General features: G+C 41.7%; 1 protein-coding gene and 1 long non-coding RNA gene across 2 annotated transcripts in view; one reads left to right on the plus strand and one right to left on the minus strand.

The window, feature by feature from the left end:
* The window catches only part of PAMR1 (peptidase domain containing associated with muscle regeneration 1), an 81,977-nt gene that overhangs the window by 55,492 nt on the left and 10,463 nt on the right, over nt 1–16,022 (plus strand). The window lies entirely within an intron of this gene.
* Nucleotides 11,574–16,022, minus strand: part of LOC119536166 — a 28,681-nt gene continuing 24,232 nt past the window's right edge. Inside the window, exon 3 of the long non-coding RNA XR_005217365.1 lies at nt 11,574–11,705. This is a non-coding gene — a long non-coding RNA (uncharacterized LOC119536166). The remainder of the gene's footprint in view (nt 11,706–16,022) is intronic.

Consider the following 16,022-nt stretch of genomic DNA (forward strand, 5'->3'; position numbering starts at 1 on the left):
GGAGGGGAGAGTAGAGTAGATGATGTCTTAGACAGGGTTCCTCTGAAGTAGTTGCTGAGAATGTGCCACAATGTGCCATTGTGTGCAAGTGGTGTATTACCAGGAGAAGCTGGTAAGGAAGCAAGGAAGATGGTCTGGGAAGGGCAGGAAGTCAAGCTAGGATGTGATTTCAGGCAAAATCCCAGCTTCAGCCTTAAGGGATAGTGGGATCTGAAATATAAATTACACCTCTGGGTAAGTCCGGACTTTAAGGCAAGGGAGCTGGACTTTTCTATCCCCACACCAATCAGTCACTGGGTAAAGGCTGCCCTGGGGGGAGTAGGAGGGAAATAAATGGTCAGGAACCCTGGGTTTCTGTGCAAGTGAGTGCAGCAGTTCCAGTAGCCCTCAAGCAGGCTGCTGAAAAAGAGCCACAGGTGCAGGTCATTGCAAGTAAAACAACATTCAATGGGGAGAGGGGAAACAGTGAAAGGGATCCAAAAGGATCTGGGAGAATGCCAAGCCTTTCTGCTACAGTAATTTCTCACCGCAGGCATAGGAGCCCTATGATCACCCACAAGGACCCTGGCAGCATTCTGTAAAGTTCATGAATTTTCCAATTAAGTTTCACTAATGTTTCCTTGCAGACAGTACAGATGGAAGCCATGATTTCAATAGTGGGTTCCTGAGTTTGTTCTATTGAGTTCTACAGAACACATCCCTTGCTTTGGCTTAGCACAGCTAGCTTGAGCTTGAGTGCCATCAGATCCTTAGAACATGTTCTGGTTCATGGTTCCTACCTCATTTGAGACTGCTGTGTTGTGTGCAAGACAGAACAGAGAAATTTTGCTTTCTCCTTCTTTCAAAGATTGGTACAGAGAGTGATTTTAGAGTCTTGGCAATGGCAAGACCTGAACTTTACCATATAGATTCAGAGTGGGAAATAGAAAAAAAAAAAAAAAGGAAGACTTAATTTCTTGCTGAACTGCACAATATTGGGGCTTTGATAAATAAAGGTAAAATTAGGGAGTGATTAAACATCACTAAATAAGTCAAAATGTCTTTAAGAAGCTGAGTCAAAGCCGGGAGGGAGGGGGAAGAATTTGTCCAAAAATTGTGACTGAAATATTTATGGGTAGCTTGTGAATCAGATATTCAGACTTCTCCACATTGTTATTCTAGCCAGAAAAAAAAATAAACATAATGAAAAAGAATGTAAACTAAGTCATTATGAACATAATCATAAAGTGACAATCTGTTTCAAATCACTTTAAAATACCAGCAAAGATGGGAAGAGAATGCTCTTTTCTTAGTTTTCAAAATGCTGTTCAAAAACCACAATTCCTTTGGTACCATGTAGTTGTAGCTGGGAGAGTGTATGGGTGGCGGATATCTGCTATGTTATTTGTTGGCATCATTATGGGGTAGGGTGTGTGTATGTGTATGTGGGGGGTGGGGTGGTGGTGGTACATGTTTTATTGTTTTCCTATAAGATTCAAGTTTTGTTTTCCTTCCAGGAAATTTGGCATGAGTTCCAAATAACTCAATGGGGGAAGCATTGCAAGAATTGACTGTGACAGTGTACCTTATAATCTCTGAACAAACCTTAACCATGTTTTCCAGAGTAGTTTGTCAGTTAGAAAAACCAAGAAAAAGAGAAAAGATATTTGCTTTATTGTTTTCCTCATGAGTATATTAATGAGCTGAGAAAATATCCCAGGAGGGAATTTCTTCAAAATTAGGAAGAAACCCAAGCAACCAGGGATTCCCCAAACTCTGAAATGCCCAAATTGGACTCGGCACTTATTTTAAAAATACCTCTAAAAGCACCAAAGCAAATATTAATGAGAATTCCATCTTTTATTTATGTAGTATCAAATCTGACGAGGGGAAACAACTTTGGAGATGCTTCTTTAATGATCTGCCTCATAAATTTTGGTGGAGAAGTAAAAAGCTCCTTTTTGCAGATGAACAATTTGAAGCAGAGGGTGCAGGAGACTGTCCCAGTCAAATTCAAAATTTCACATTTCCTTCATGGTTCAAATCGCTCAGCCACGGTTCCCCCTGAGCCAGTGGCTCCGTAAGACTGCAGACAATTGATTCCCTAAGGATCTCTGGTTACCCTCAGGTCTTGTTAGTGAGTCTTCTTAAAGGAATTCTTTCCCAGGTTAAGGGCCTGGCTGCTGTCTTCCATGGAGAATGCTGATTGGCTGTCTGTTGATACAAGCTGTTCTCTTTACTTTCTTTGTATATGTGTGTGTCTGTGAGTGCGAGTGAAATAGGAGTAGATTTTTTTTACTTAATTACAGAAGAAATATGTACTGGTAAATAACAAAATCGAATAGTAGAAAGGTATATGGAATAAAAAAGAACACTGTTTTGCCTGACCAATCCTGGTTCCCAGTGGTGTCACTGTTAATCACTTGCTGTGTACTCTTCTACCCTTCTATGGTATACAAATCTAGGTTACAGATATGTCATCGTTTTAAACCGGTGGTTCTCAACCAGGCGCTGTTTTGCCCCCCAGGGGACCCTTAGCAATGTCTGGAGTCATTTTTGGTTGTCATCACCGGGAGAGGGGGCACGATTGGCACCTGGTGGTTAGAGGCCAGGGATGCTGCCAACCATCCCATGATACCCACAAGAAGGAATTATCCAACACAGGATGTCAGTAGTGCTGAGACTGAGAAACCCTGTTTTAAGCAGAAATGGAATAAAGTATACATATAAATTTTCAATTTGTTGTTTTCAATACCAATGTCAAGGATATTGTTCCATGTTGGTCCATGTGGGTCTACTTTATTGGAAAAAATGATTGCTGAATATTCCATTGTATGAATGAATGTACAACCATATACTCATCTAACCCCTTAAGGTGGACTTTATATAATTTTACATTTTTTTTTCCTATTATGAAGAGGGCTGCGGTGAATATCCTCATATATATTTCTTTGTTCACATGTAGAGGTATTTTTGTAACATAAATTCCTACATGCTGAAGGGTAGTTCAAAGGGTACACATAATTAAAATTTTGAAAGATATTGCCAAAGCACTGCTAAAAGGTTTTATCACTTTACAAGGTGAGTTATTAGAAATATCGGTCCTCAAAATAAGAATTTGGACTTCCATTTCAGAAACGAGTGTCTATTCTTGTCAACCTGGAGATGGATTTATTTCCAAAGGAATCCCGGTGTTCTGAGGAGACTTTGTGGGGTGTGAGGTATAAAGCCTGTGAGCCTGGGGTGGACCCAGTGCTGCTTGTCAGGAGGGCTGTGAGAGCCCCGGAAGGTGCAGCCCTCAAGTGCTGTGAACCCTGGCCTCTCCTTACCCAGGTCATTTCCCAAGGAGGAAAAGCTTTCCCCTGCTCTCTGAGAGCAAACCAAGGGGAGCCGGCCTCCTTCTCAGCTTTGGGGCCAACCTACGCTCCTGCCAGCCCTTCATTGACCCCCAGCCTCTCTGGCCCACCATGTAAGAAACCGGGGCCCCTTTTTACTTTCCCTCTGAAGTTTCCTGTTTCTTTGTATGCAACAACGACAAAATAAGTTCTCGAGTAAATGGTCAGAATCTTGTTTTGAAAAAGTGGCGAGCAAGGGATTCATCGCCCTGCTCCAATTTCCACTCCGCCTTTGTTCGGCTGGCCCAGTTGAGGACGCTGCGGTCTCCCCTTGCATCCTAATGAAGGGCGATTAACGGGCTCCGTCTCGGGGCACAGTGTTCACACTGCGGACTCTGACGCGCCTTTGAACAAAACAAAACAGCCTCTGCCAATTAAAGAAAAAGGGCAACTCTGGATTCATTTGGGGTTTGGAGCATCTGAAGGTTTCCCACTGCCCTGTCCCGAGGGCTGGTAAGAAAAGAGCCCAGGATGAGAGGCATACTTGATACTTTAGCTTCAAAGGGGGAACCCGCATCTCTCATCAGGAATAAGTAATTAAGAACTTTGGGGTTTCCATGGAAATATTAACATGGAGGCTCCCAAGCCCGCCAGTGGGTAGCAATCATCTCTCCCATCAGAGACAGATAAATAATATGCTGCAAGCTCAGTGGATTAATGCAAACTCTTGGGTGAGGCTTTTTAAAAACGGATATACTGGCTTTTTCACAGTCTGGAGGCCTATCTTATCTTCAATTAATAGAAGGATAAGCATACTTACCAGTGCCATGCTATACTCCAGGTAAAGAGCTTGCACTCTATGACCCAAAAGTCCTTGGTTTGACTCTAACCCTACAATTAGCCAGGTGGCCTTGAGCAAGTCATTTAACTCCTGTGGCCTTCAGTTTTCGCATTTATAAAGTCTAGAAAATTATTGCCAAATACCTCTCAGGATGTCTGTGGAGATTGAATGATATGATCCACATAAGCCATTAACTTATTTCTCTTTCTGACCCTATGTTCTGGACATTGAAAAGTTTGGCAGAGAACGGGGCACTCTCTGGATAAGGGGTGAAGGCAAAAATGCTAGTTTCTATAAACTAGGTGGTTAGGAAAAACCCTCCCAGGATTTAAGAAAATGCTTCTGAAACTTTCTAAATTTCATCCGTGAATTGATCTCCCCGAATCATTGCTGGACAGTAGCACACAGGTGAGAAAGATCCCTTTTGGTTTCAAAGGGGAGAGGAAGTACTGCCAATGCCACTATTGTAAAGGAATCCTGGATGAGTGGGGGCCTTTGTGGCCAGGCAGCCTGGAGAAGGGCTGCAGAGACAATAACTGGAGTAATGTGAGAAGGAACTGGAATTGGGCACTCCAGAGTAGGTCCCCCAAAGCATCGTGTCAGCTGATCAGCCCCCATTTTTCAAGGTGTTTCAACAATCACTCACTCAATGTGTGGAAGGCTGTATATTGGTCTCCTCTTGCTCCTTAGGGACCTGAGATTTCAGAGCATCACTCATGCATTTTATAGAGAAACACGAAGAACACGAGAATGATCACTCTGTCTTGGGAGGGTATGAGGGGCACAGGGATAATTCCATGGAAAACAATCCCAAGAAATCCATAGTTCTTACTCACAAGCATTGGTGACCCAGAGCTTTCAGAGATTAGGGGATTACTGGAAGGATTATTACTGAAATCCGTTAGCTAGTAGGGCACTAACTTCTTACCTATCACCTGAGGTTCCCATCTATTCTCTCTCCGTCTCTACCATGAAATGAATTGCTGACATCCATCTCGGTTTATTTGGAAGGATGCCATCCCATTTGTATTTAAATCCAAAAAGGAAAAGCTGTCACTGAACTCGGTAGAAGCTTCCCTTATATAGTTAGCAAGGTTATTATTATTTTTTTAATTCAGGAGAATGTTTCTTTTTCATTTGGATCATTCTTTTGTTGGATGCTCCTGAGTCTACAGAAAAAGTAATATCTTATCATTAACTCTGTTGGGCTCCATGGGTCCTGTGGACTCTTAACCAAAGCATTACCATGTCTCATTCAGAGTAAGATGCTTGGGGGTGGTTCTAGCACAAGTGGTGCATTTGGCTGGTCAGCAATTATTTCACTATGGAGAGTGTTCCAGCCAAATAACAAGAAGACAGGTAAGGCCACATAAACAGTTTTCCAGCCTGAGTGTCTCCAAGAGCTTGGGGACGGAGCACCCATCAGTGTGGAAAGGGCCAGACCCACCATTGCTTTGCTAAGGCTCTGCTTCCAGTTACCTGGTTTTTGTCAAAGCCCTCTTGCCGTTTGCTTTGGCATATGAGGTCACTGAGACAAGACTTAATGCAGGAGGCAGATTTTATTGTGGTTTTTGGTGGAGGCAATCCATTAGAGCTGGGATGGGCTGTCTGCCCACTGGGGAAAGCAGGAAGAGGATGCAAAAAGTAGAACATTGGGCGCATAGCAGAGTTAACGTCTGGTGGAAACAAACATCCCTGCTATTAAGGACCCCGAGAGTGACTCCAGCACCTTGACAAAAGTCCGCAGAGCCCTCATTTCTTCCTTAAAGTTTCCTCCTCTTGTGGGGCATTCACTACCTATCCATCGTTCTGCCTCAGAAAATGAAAGCTTCTTCTCTGTAAAACACACGGCATTCCTGTTGGCATCCATGTATTAAAAATAACAAATAGTTATGCTCTGAATTCTTACTCTAGGCCAGGTTCCGTGCTTTATATGACATTGTCTTATTACATGATCACATCCCCATGGGCTGGCTGCTATTATCTTCACCTCTTTACAGATCCATCCAGTCCAACATTTTGAGTGTCTGTTAGGTACAGGCAGTGGGGAAATGAGACAGGGCCATTCAGTGTATTCTTTTCCTTCTAGGTTGCAATGCCATAAAACAATTCCAATCTTAGCTCTTTGCTAGCTTAGAGGAGTGTGTCACCTGCCAGGTGGTTCTTGGCTACAACTTTCTCTCCTAATGCCTTTGGTAATGGTGATGATAATGATGACAGTTACCAGATGCTTTTATTTGCCAGCTACTGGGCAGGATCTCTGAGGACTCAAATGTGTTAGCAGCTCAGGACTCTGCTGCAAGGTGATTCTCTTCACCCCTCATGCTAAACAGAGCAGAGTTGCCCGGTTTGGGCCATTTTCACTGTGAGCATTTCTTATATTTTTTCTCCAGTAATTGACAATTATTAACCTCCCTCCTGCCCCAGGAGCTGACTCAGAAACCTTCTGAGATTTGGGGAAGCCCCAAGGAGACCATTCCCAAGGAGATCTATTAGATGGAAAATTAGTTACGTTAGTTACCTACCTACTCTACCAAATGGGGATATGCCAGGGTGATTACAGACAAGAAGCAAAACGACCAGGACTTTCTGAAGATTTTTCAAAGTTGACCTGTCTCTTAAACACAGGCAGTTTCAACTGTCTAATTAAATAGGCCATCTAAACACCGGAAAATTGGTATCTGAAAGACACAGTGTACCAGGGACCACAGACAATACTGATTAACATCAAATAGTTAATTGTCAGCTTCAGCCTCCAAATTGCTCCTGAATGAATAAATAGCAGTGTGTGCCATCCAAGCATAATTTCACAAGGATAGTGTCTCATTCACACCCACAAAGGGCTAGAAAACATCAGGGTGGAATTCCATTGGCTGGAAAGGGATAAAAAAGAGTTTTCAATAGGGATTACATAGCCAGTTGGTGTCATTATTCCTGGTTGATGAAGACTTTTGTGGGAGTAAAAGATATTTGATTGGGTCCAGAGGCACCAAACTCAAATATAAGCCAAATAGGAAAAACAGAGGCAGAGATGAGAGGCCATTCTATGGTTATCCCTGGGTGTTGGTCTTGTACTAAGTGAGGTTTCCAGAATGAACAAAGTCCCAGTGAGAAGTTAATGCCTTTTCCAAACAGAGCAGAAATTCTGTCACAAATTGTTTCCTTGATTTGGGTGATGAGTGAGACTGGGTAGATATCAAAAGTATGCTAAGAATTGAAACTAATCCCCTTCCACACACCTCCCAATCCCCTACCACCAGCTCGATAATGGGATAATGAATTTTGTTGACTTTGGATCTGTTTCCTTTGCTGGAACTCTCAGAAAATCTTCCAACACTGAAACCCAGCTCCTACTAAAGAGACAAAATTGTACCCCAACTTAGGTTTGTGCTCAGATAGCTATCTGGATGCTGAAAATATTTCAAGGATGTAAAATGGGAGAAAAGAAATGTATATTTTAAATGCATAATTTTGTAAATCACCTCAAACCATTTCTGAAAGCAATCAGGGTATAAATAATAATTAAAACAAAATAATTTAGAAGCAGAACAAGAACAATCAAAAGGAAAACACTAGATGGGTTGGGAGAGTTAAATTCATTTTCAACAGTTGCATCAGATTAAATGTCTCTGATTCTGAGCTCTCTGACAGCAAATGCAAAACAAGAAATGCTTTAGGTGGCAGGGGTTTCATTGTCTATGAAAAGAAATTTAACACAAGTGCATCTGGAGATGCAAACATTTTCCATTTTATTATACCCCGTACTCCTTTCCTCATCTTTTTTTTTTTTTTTAATCTTCATTTTATTGAGATATATTCACATACCACGCAGTCATACAAAACAAATCGTACTTTCGATTGTTTACAGTACCATTACATAGTGGTACATTCATCACCCAAATCAATCCCTGGCATCTTCATTAGCACACACACTAAAATAACAAGAATAATAATTAGAGTGAAAAAGAGCAATTGAAGTAAAAAAGAACACTGGGTACCTTTGTCTGTTTGTTTCCTTCCCCTATTTTTCTACTCATCCATCCATAAACTAGACAAAGTGGAGTGTGGTCCTTATGGCTTTCCCAATCCCATTGTCACCCCTCATAAGCTACATTTTTATACAACTGTCTTCGAGATTCATGGGTTCTGGGTTGTAGTTTGATAGTTTCAGGTATCCACCACCAGCTACCCCAATTCTTTAGAACCTAAAAAGGGTTGTCTAAAGTGTGCATAAGAGTGCCCACCAGAGTGACCTCTCGGCTCCTTTTGGAATCTCTCTGCCACTGAAGCTTATTTCATTTCCTTTCACATCCCCCTTTAGGTCAAGAAGATGTTCTCCGTCCCACGATGCCAGGTCTACATTCCTCCCCGGGAGTCATATTCCACGTTGCCAGGGAGATTCACTCCCCTGGGTGTCTGATCCCACGTAGGGGGGAGGGCAGTGATTTCACCTTTCAAGTTGGCTTAGCCAGAGAGTCCTTTCCTCATCTTTTACAAGAATGGGAAAAAGGTTTTGGGGATAATGTTTCGTACTTAGGTTTGTGAATGACAGAAATGTTGGTATTTTTTTAATACCAGATCTTTCAAAAAAGTGAATTAATCCCCCTCACTCCCCTGAAAAGGAAGATAGCTGGACTTTATTTTGCTAACCTTATCTAGCCAGCATTCACCATTCCTGTGCATGCTGCCTCGGCTGGCTTCCAACCTCATGCCCCTGCAACTCTGCCCGAGGGCTTTCTCTGGCTTTCAGTCCACTGGCTCATATTTGTGGGCAGACGGGAAGTGCTGGGGAGTCAGTGTTCACCCCATCATCCCTCAACAAACGATTGATAGCAATTGGTAGATAATAACTCTATTCCTTGTTTCTCATGTGAGATAATTTTGAGCCGTGCTCTATACCATATACCAGAGTTCCCCAGTGGCACTGAGCCTGTTTCCCCCAGTGGTAACTTGCTTAATAATGCAAACGTCCCTGGCTTACTTCCCTACTCCTCTATTGATACTTCCTGGGATCACCAACTGAATAAATTACTTGTAGTCTAATCATCTCACAGTCTGCTTCTGGGGGAACCCAACATCAGGTACTTCATGAAGTTTTTAACAGAGTATTTAATTTGAGAAAGCTAATTTTATAGAGGGCTAGAGCTTAGGGCAGCTAGCTCATCATTTGGTTGCTTCTTTAAGATATTAGGTAAGGCTTTGAGCAATATTAAATAACATATATTTCAGGGTTGCATTATCTGAAGGATGCTCAAAATACAATTTATCTGCATTGTGGATTGAAGAAAAAGTAATACTAGACTCAAGAATTGAGATTCTGCACACACATACACTTTATCTCTATCTATCTGTCTAATCATCTTCTATCACCTATCTGCCATCTATCTATCATCTATCAATAAAATGTTACTCTAGTGATATTTCTGGAAAAAGCAAATAATATTTCCCGAAGGACTTGGAATCTCCTGAAGGATTTGGTCAAACTCTTCCATATCGTGTTTTTTTCAGACAGGGGTTAGGAAATGGTTGCTTCTATCATAAAGGTGCATTACTGGGCCTCCTCCAGTTGTCTCATTTTGTGTAATTGTGCACCTGATCGACTGGCCACACTGCATTAACCACAACATTAAACGACAATCTCTGCACCAACAGTTCGTCTGTCTACTACCACAGGGAGAGCACAAATGTGGTCATACTTGGAGCTCAAATTCCAACAGATCTCCAGTGGCCATTCTCAGCAGAAACATCTAAATTAGATTCTGGTTCCATTTCATCCAGGTTCCTGCCTTGAGATTAAGAGGTTTTCTTTCAGACAACACAGCAGGCTAAGGGGTATCAAGCCAGTTTGATCAACTGTGCCTGATGAGATCTTTGTTGTAATCCAGACAGCAATCAACTGCTGGGGCTGGATAGTGTTTGCTGAGATCCTGCACCCCATTCAAATTCATGCAGAGCCCCATGATTACCTTTCCTTTATTCCTTTATTCTGATAAATATTGGTGGATAGAGATATAATTGAAGGAGGGATCTGTTGTCTTGCCATTGCTGAGATCTACACCTGAGTTTCGTGATTTTCTGGGGTTGGGGAGGAGGGTCTCCTCCTACAGTAGGGATGAAGAGTGTGGACTTCATTTCTCACATTCAATATTGTTGATCTGACCAGTGGGCACAGCAAAAGTGGCATTATTAGAGTGCACTGAAGAGCTACTTTTCCTAAAAGTGTCTCCATATTGTTCTGACATACTCCCCAATCTCCATCACCATGTCTGCTTCTCGTAGACCTTCTGGATCTGGTCATCTCAGCTACCTTATATTGGGTATTAATGTTAGTATATGTATCAGATAGGAAAGAAAAAGATATAACTTGATTTGCTTTAAATCAACTTAAATCCAACTCTAAGACCCATAATTCAGGCTTGTGAGAAATTCATTCTTGCTCATCGTTGGGGCTTCCTCTGTGCCCCAGAGCCATATAAGGGCCACTGGTTTTATACACACAACTCCATATAATCAGGGAATGGCCTTTACTAATGGATCCTAGGTCCATACTGCTTAGCTTGGGGAAGCCCATGGTCTTAGACTAGCTGATCCCTTCAGGGAAAACTTAGCTCCTCTTCCCTGGGGCTGGCTGAAGCCCAAGAGTTTTTGCTGACACCAGAAGCTCTCAAGATATGGCCCCTCTGATTGCCCCCAATCATCCTCCCCAAGATCTCACCTCCCAGGAATGCTGATAGACAGGCAGGGCTTGATGCCCCAGGCTTAGACAACCGCCTCTTGGGGATCTTGGCACCTCCCTGGAGTGCTGTCATGGGATGGCTTGAGAGACCATGATGCCCAAGGCTAAGAAAACAGTTTAAAACACAACAGAGCTGAATTCCCAGACTCTGCTTGGTCCCTTAGGATACTGGAGTTTACATTAAACTGAGAGGCAAAGAAGTAGGGTTCATGTATTTCCACATCAGTTATTGCCTTGGGGGACACAAAAAAATTCATAGGCATTTTTCAGTTTTCTCCATATGGGTGAGACAGCACCCATGATGAAGGGCAGTCCTCTGACAGTAGAAGGTGCCAGCTGTCAGTGGCAAAGCACTCATGTAGAAGTTGAGGGATGGATACCCCAAGTTGGTAAAAGGATATCAGGGGACCCAGGTGGGGCACCAATAGTGTGCACTACAAAAGCCATCAGAAAGCCATCCATGTAACCTTCCATAGAGTGGTATCCCAGTGAACCACCTTATACTGTTGCCCTAAGAAAAAAAGAAAACCAAGATGAAGGTCTTTCTCTAAATGCTTATCCAAAACAATATCCCAGAGAAATATACCCCCAAGTATTGTTTCAGTTATGAAATAGCATGTAAGGGTATTCTAAGCTTGGTGTGTTTATGTCCCCAGCAGAGTCTCGAAAGTAACAAGACAGTGTGTTATTTATTATTAGTCATGGGATATTTTACTTAACAAAGCAGGAGCTCTCTGCTTTTTCAGGCCAGAGATGCAGATGTTTAAAATTCTCATTCGTCTTGGCGTGAAAACATCCATCCCACTGTGGAGATCTGAAATGAAACACAAAGCCCTTGAAAAATCAAATAGAGAAGAACCATGAATCTGTTCAGTGGGGAAATATAAAGGTTTCTAAAAAGAGAACCTGGAGAAAAAAAGATGGTTTTGAAATCTAACCCTGGGAAGGAGCTCTGATGAGATGCAGATGGGCTTCTGAAACCAACAGGCATATGTCTAAACCAGGAGAGAAAAGGATGGATGAAGGAAGTCTCAGAATTCTCTTCAAAAGCATCATAGGAAACTCTGTGCAGCTTTGGAAAGTACAGGAAATAAATGAAGGGGAAGAGAAAATAAGCCCAGTGGCTGACTGATACAGGAATAGAATTGTAAAGCGTCACTGTATAGGATTGAGAGAGATGAATGTACAGAGACCATGGTTGGTGCCCAGAAACCTTAGTCAACACCATGTGTGTGGACCCAGGCCTGGAAGCCCATTGAGGGTGGACATTGCCAGGAGGCTAGAGATGGAGGGAAAATATTGCCTTATGCCCAAATAGGCCCACTAATGGGCCTTCATTCAGAAATGGATAGCACAATACTGCAAGTGTCATTAACAAAGCTGAGTGGAGTATGGTTGAAAGAGGAAGGCTAGAATCCTGTATGGAAAGCTAGAGGATAAAAACTGGGGCTGTATAACTTAGCCAAACTAGAGTGGACAATGATGATGGTTAATTGTATAAATAGAAGAAAGTTCTTACATGAACTAGGACAAAGGTACGTTGCTGTTACAAGGTATTCATAATAGGGTGTTATGTGGGAAAAATACAATTAATGTAAACTAAGGTTCTATCATTAACAGTAACATTGCAATATTCTTGCATTAATTGTAACAAAGGCAGTATACCAAAGCTATAATGTCAATAATAGGGGGATATATGGGGTATGGGAGTTTTTTCTTCATAAGAAATGAGGATGTTTTCTTACTGACTGTAGTGGTGAATGCATAACTATGTGATTGTACCAAGAGTCACTGATTGTACACTTAGGATGGATTGTACGGTGTATGAATAAAACTGTTAAAAAAAAATAATGGGTCTTTAGATTTCTGTGGATTTTTCTTTTTCTTTAGGGTATGAATTTGGGGAATTGATATTTAGAGGCAATTGGGTGGTTTGTATATAAAGGCAAACAAGGGGAAAAGAGGACCGTGTGTTATTTACCTTGCTACTTGGAACCAGTCCTGCCAGATAAGTGTTGCTATTGCCTTTTACAGATGAGAAAACCAGGACTTGGAGAGATTACATAATTTTCCCAGGCCCTAGTTTATTAAGTGGAAGAATGAACAGATTCCACCCTATATCCCTTCTACCTACCAACAAATATTTAGGAAGCACCTACTGTGTGCTTTTTCTGGATCCTCAGGAAACAAATCATTATTAGAACCCAGATTTATCCAATCCTGAAGGCCATTCTTTTTCCACCAGAATCTAGTGACTAGACTCATTTAAATTTGAGTTCATGGAAAGTTGGATTATACTATGACTATGCAATATGGTAAAGAGATTTGTATGAGGTGGAGAGAGTACGGGAACATGAAATAAGACATGGAAGATTTAATGCTAGATTTAGAGGCTTAGCAGGGAGGACTCAAGCAATTTTGCCTGAGATACAGTTTATTATTATAAAACTTTAAAAAAGTATAGAAAGCAGATAATTACTTTAAAATGTTTAATATTTTACATAGCATAATATAATGTATATATTTAATATATATTTAATATAATATAAAATAATATTACAGAACATTTTAATGTTTCTTTAGTCTTTATTTTTCCTTTGGCTGCTTTAAAAATACTTTTCTTTGGTTTTGCTTTTTAATAGTGTTACATAATATGTTTGTATGTGGTTTTCTTATTTACCTTGCTTGGGTTCATAGGACTTTGTAAATCTGTAGGTTGATGTCTTTCACCCGTTTTGGAAAACTTTCAGCTATTACGTATTTGCATAATATTTCTGCTCTATTCTCTCTCTGCCCTCGTTCCAGGATTTTAGTTAAAAGAATTTATTAACTTTCTCACTGTATTCCCTGTGTCTCTTACATTTTTCGTGTTATTCATTGTTTTGCTTCTCTAGGCTTCATTCTGAATTTTTTAAAACTAAATTTCAGTTCATTAATACTCTTCAGCAGTATCTAATTTGCTATTAAATTCATCCACTGAGCTTTGTCATTGTTATTTTTTAGTTCTAGATTTTATCGCTGGTTATTCTTCAAAATTTCCAGTTTTCTGCTTAAGTTCTCAATCTTGTTTGTTATTTCCTTGACCATATTCAGCATAGTTGTTTTTAAGTTAGTGTCAGGGAACTACATTATCTGGATTCTTTAAAAGCCTGTTTCCGTTGTCTGTGGATGTCTTGATTGTCAGTCATGTACTCTTGCCTTTTATTGGACCCTAACACGGACGCACCACTTAGCCCCACCCTGGTGATGTTCCATGAGCAATAACAGAATCAAATAATGAAAGTGTTTCTTCCATTCTAAGATCTCAAGTGTAAGATGCACTGTTGATTTATTTATTGCTTTCCTGGTGCACAAAGACAAGAAATACTCCATGAAAATACATATGGGACCTATTTTGGGCTGCATTTTGCCCCTCCTAAAGATATGTTGACCTCCTAACCCCCACACCCCAGGATGTGACCTTATTTGGAAACAGGGTCATGTATATGCTGTTAGTTAAGCTGAGGTCAGGCCAAAGGAGTGCGGGTCCTTAATCCAATCTGACTGGTGTCCTTGTCAGAAGAGCAGAGGACACAGAGACATGCCAAAGAGAAGGCCATGTGAAGGCAGAACAGAAAATGGGGTTAGGCAGTGACAGGTTGTGGAATTCCAAGGATTGCCGTCACTGCCAGGAAGAAGCAGAGGAGGGAGCGAGCCGATGGGGAGAGAGCATAGCCTTGCTGGTGCCTTGATTTGGGACCTTTAGCGTCTATCAATGTGAAGAAATAAATCTCTGTTGTTTCAAGCCATCCAGTTTGTGGTAATTTGTTACGGCAGCTCTAGGAATCTATACAGGGTCTGATTTCAGAAATGTCAAATTATAAAAAAGTGTACATCTAAGAATTCAGGAAATAGAGCATTTTTCCTCAGCCTTGGGCAGAGACGTACGTATATCAAAGGTCAGATAAGGGTAACCAAAGAACCTGAATTTTCCAAGACTTTGTTACCTCCAAGGGCCCAAGAACTTTCCAAATAGCTGTTTGTCAAATCCATATTACATAGAGTGGGAATAGAATCCATGAATCATGCACATCATCATTGTTAGGTTTTTCAATCGAGAAGAGAAGAGAAAAAAAACTCAGTCAAACGGAGTTTTATTGTCCGGCCGTGTGCAGGTGGGCTGAAGCCTAAGAAAATGGTTGGCAGAAAGTTCTTTGTCTGGGGACGGGGAGGCTGGCAGGTTTAGGTTTGCAGTCTTTCAGAGGCTGCTTTTGAGAAAGGGGGTGGTTGGCAGATTTCCATTGGTTGGTTTGAGAGCGGGGACTTGGGAGTGGGAAAGTTTAAAATTTTAAACATTTCATAAGCTTGCAGAATTCCTGAGGGCAGTGGCAGTGGCTTATTGCACCTGCAGGGTGCCTAGGGTGGGCGGTGGTGGTAGCTTTATCAGACTTCCTAAGGGCGAGGGTGGGGTGAGGGCCAAGGGCCTAAACCTTACAATCATGGGGTGAGATCCTAGTGGACCATGTAAACACTTCCTTCCAAGGGGAGAAAACTCGAATCGTCAGGCTTAGGTGTCAAAGCTAGCAGCGAAAAGGATTTCTTGCTGAGGCTGATGTGGCTAGAGTATATTACACTTCCTTTCAATATTTCAGGACTGGTATTAAGTGTATTATCCTTCATGGTAGGGACACCCAATATTCCTTGGCCATGAGCTGTATCAGGGCTCAAAATGGATGAGGAGCCACATCTGAATTCCACAGATCGTGGCACCCAGATAGGCTAAATGCCTGCAGGGTCGGGCAGTCTGGTGGGGACTGTGGTCAAGTGAAGTACTCATCCCCCACCTAAGCAGAGAGCCACTTCTCAACTGCAGTTGATTGTTGCCATGTGAGAATGTAGGCCCAGGTTTTATAGGTCTGAATTTTGTCAGAAGCCAGAAATAAAGATTTTTATGTGAAATCTCCCAATTTTTATGTTGGCAACTAATTCAGGGTTTTTCACCTTACACCATGTTTTTGAGATGATTGCATTTTGTGGGCCCCAATGGGTGTCCTCTGGCTGGATGTTCTGAATTGAACGAGACTATACTGTAAGAAGGTAGCCCCATACTACCAAAGCAACATGGATAGATTTCCCTGCCTCTTCTTGCCAG

The sequence above is a fragment of the Choloepus didactylus genome, chromosome 6, assembly GCF_015220235.1.
Source record: "Choloepus didactylus isolate mChoDid1 chromosome 6, mChoDid1.pri, whole genome shotgun sequence".
NCBI lineage: Eukaryota > Metazoa > Chordata > Mammalia > Pilosa > Megalonychidae > Choloepus > Choloepus didactylus.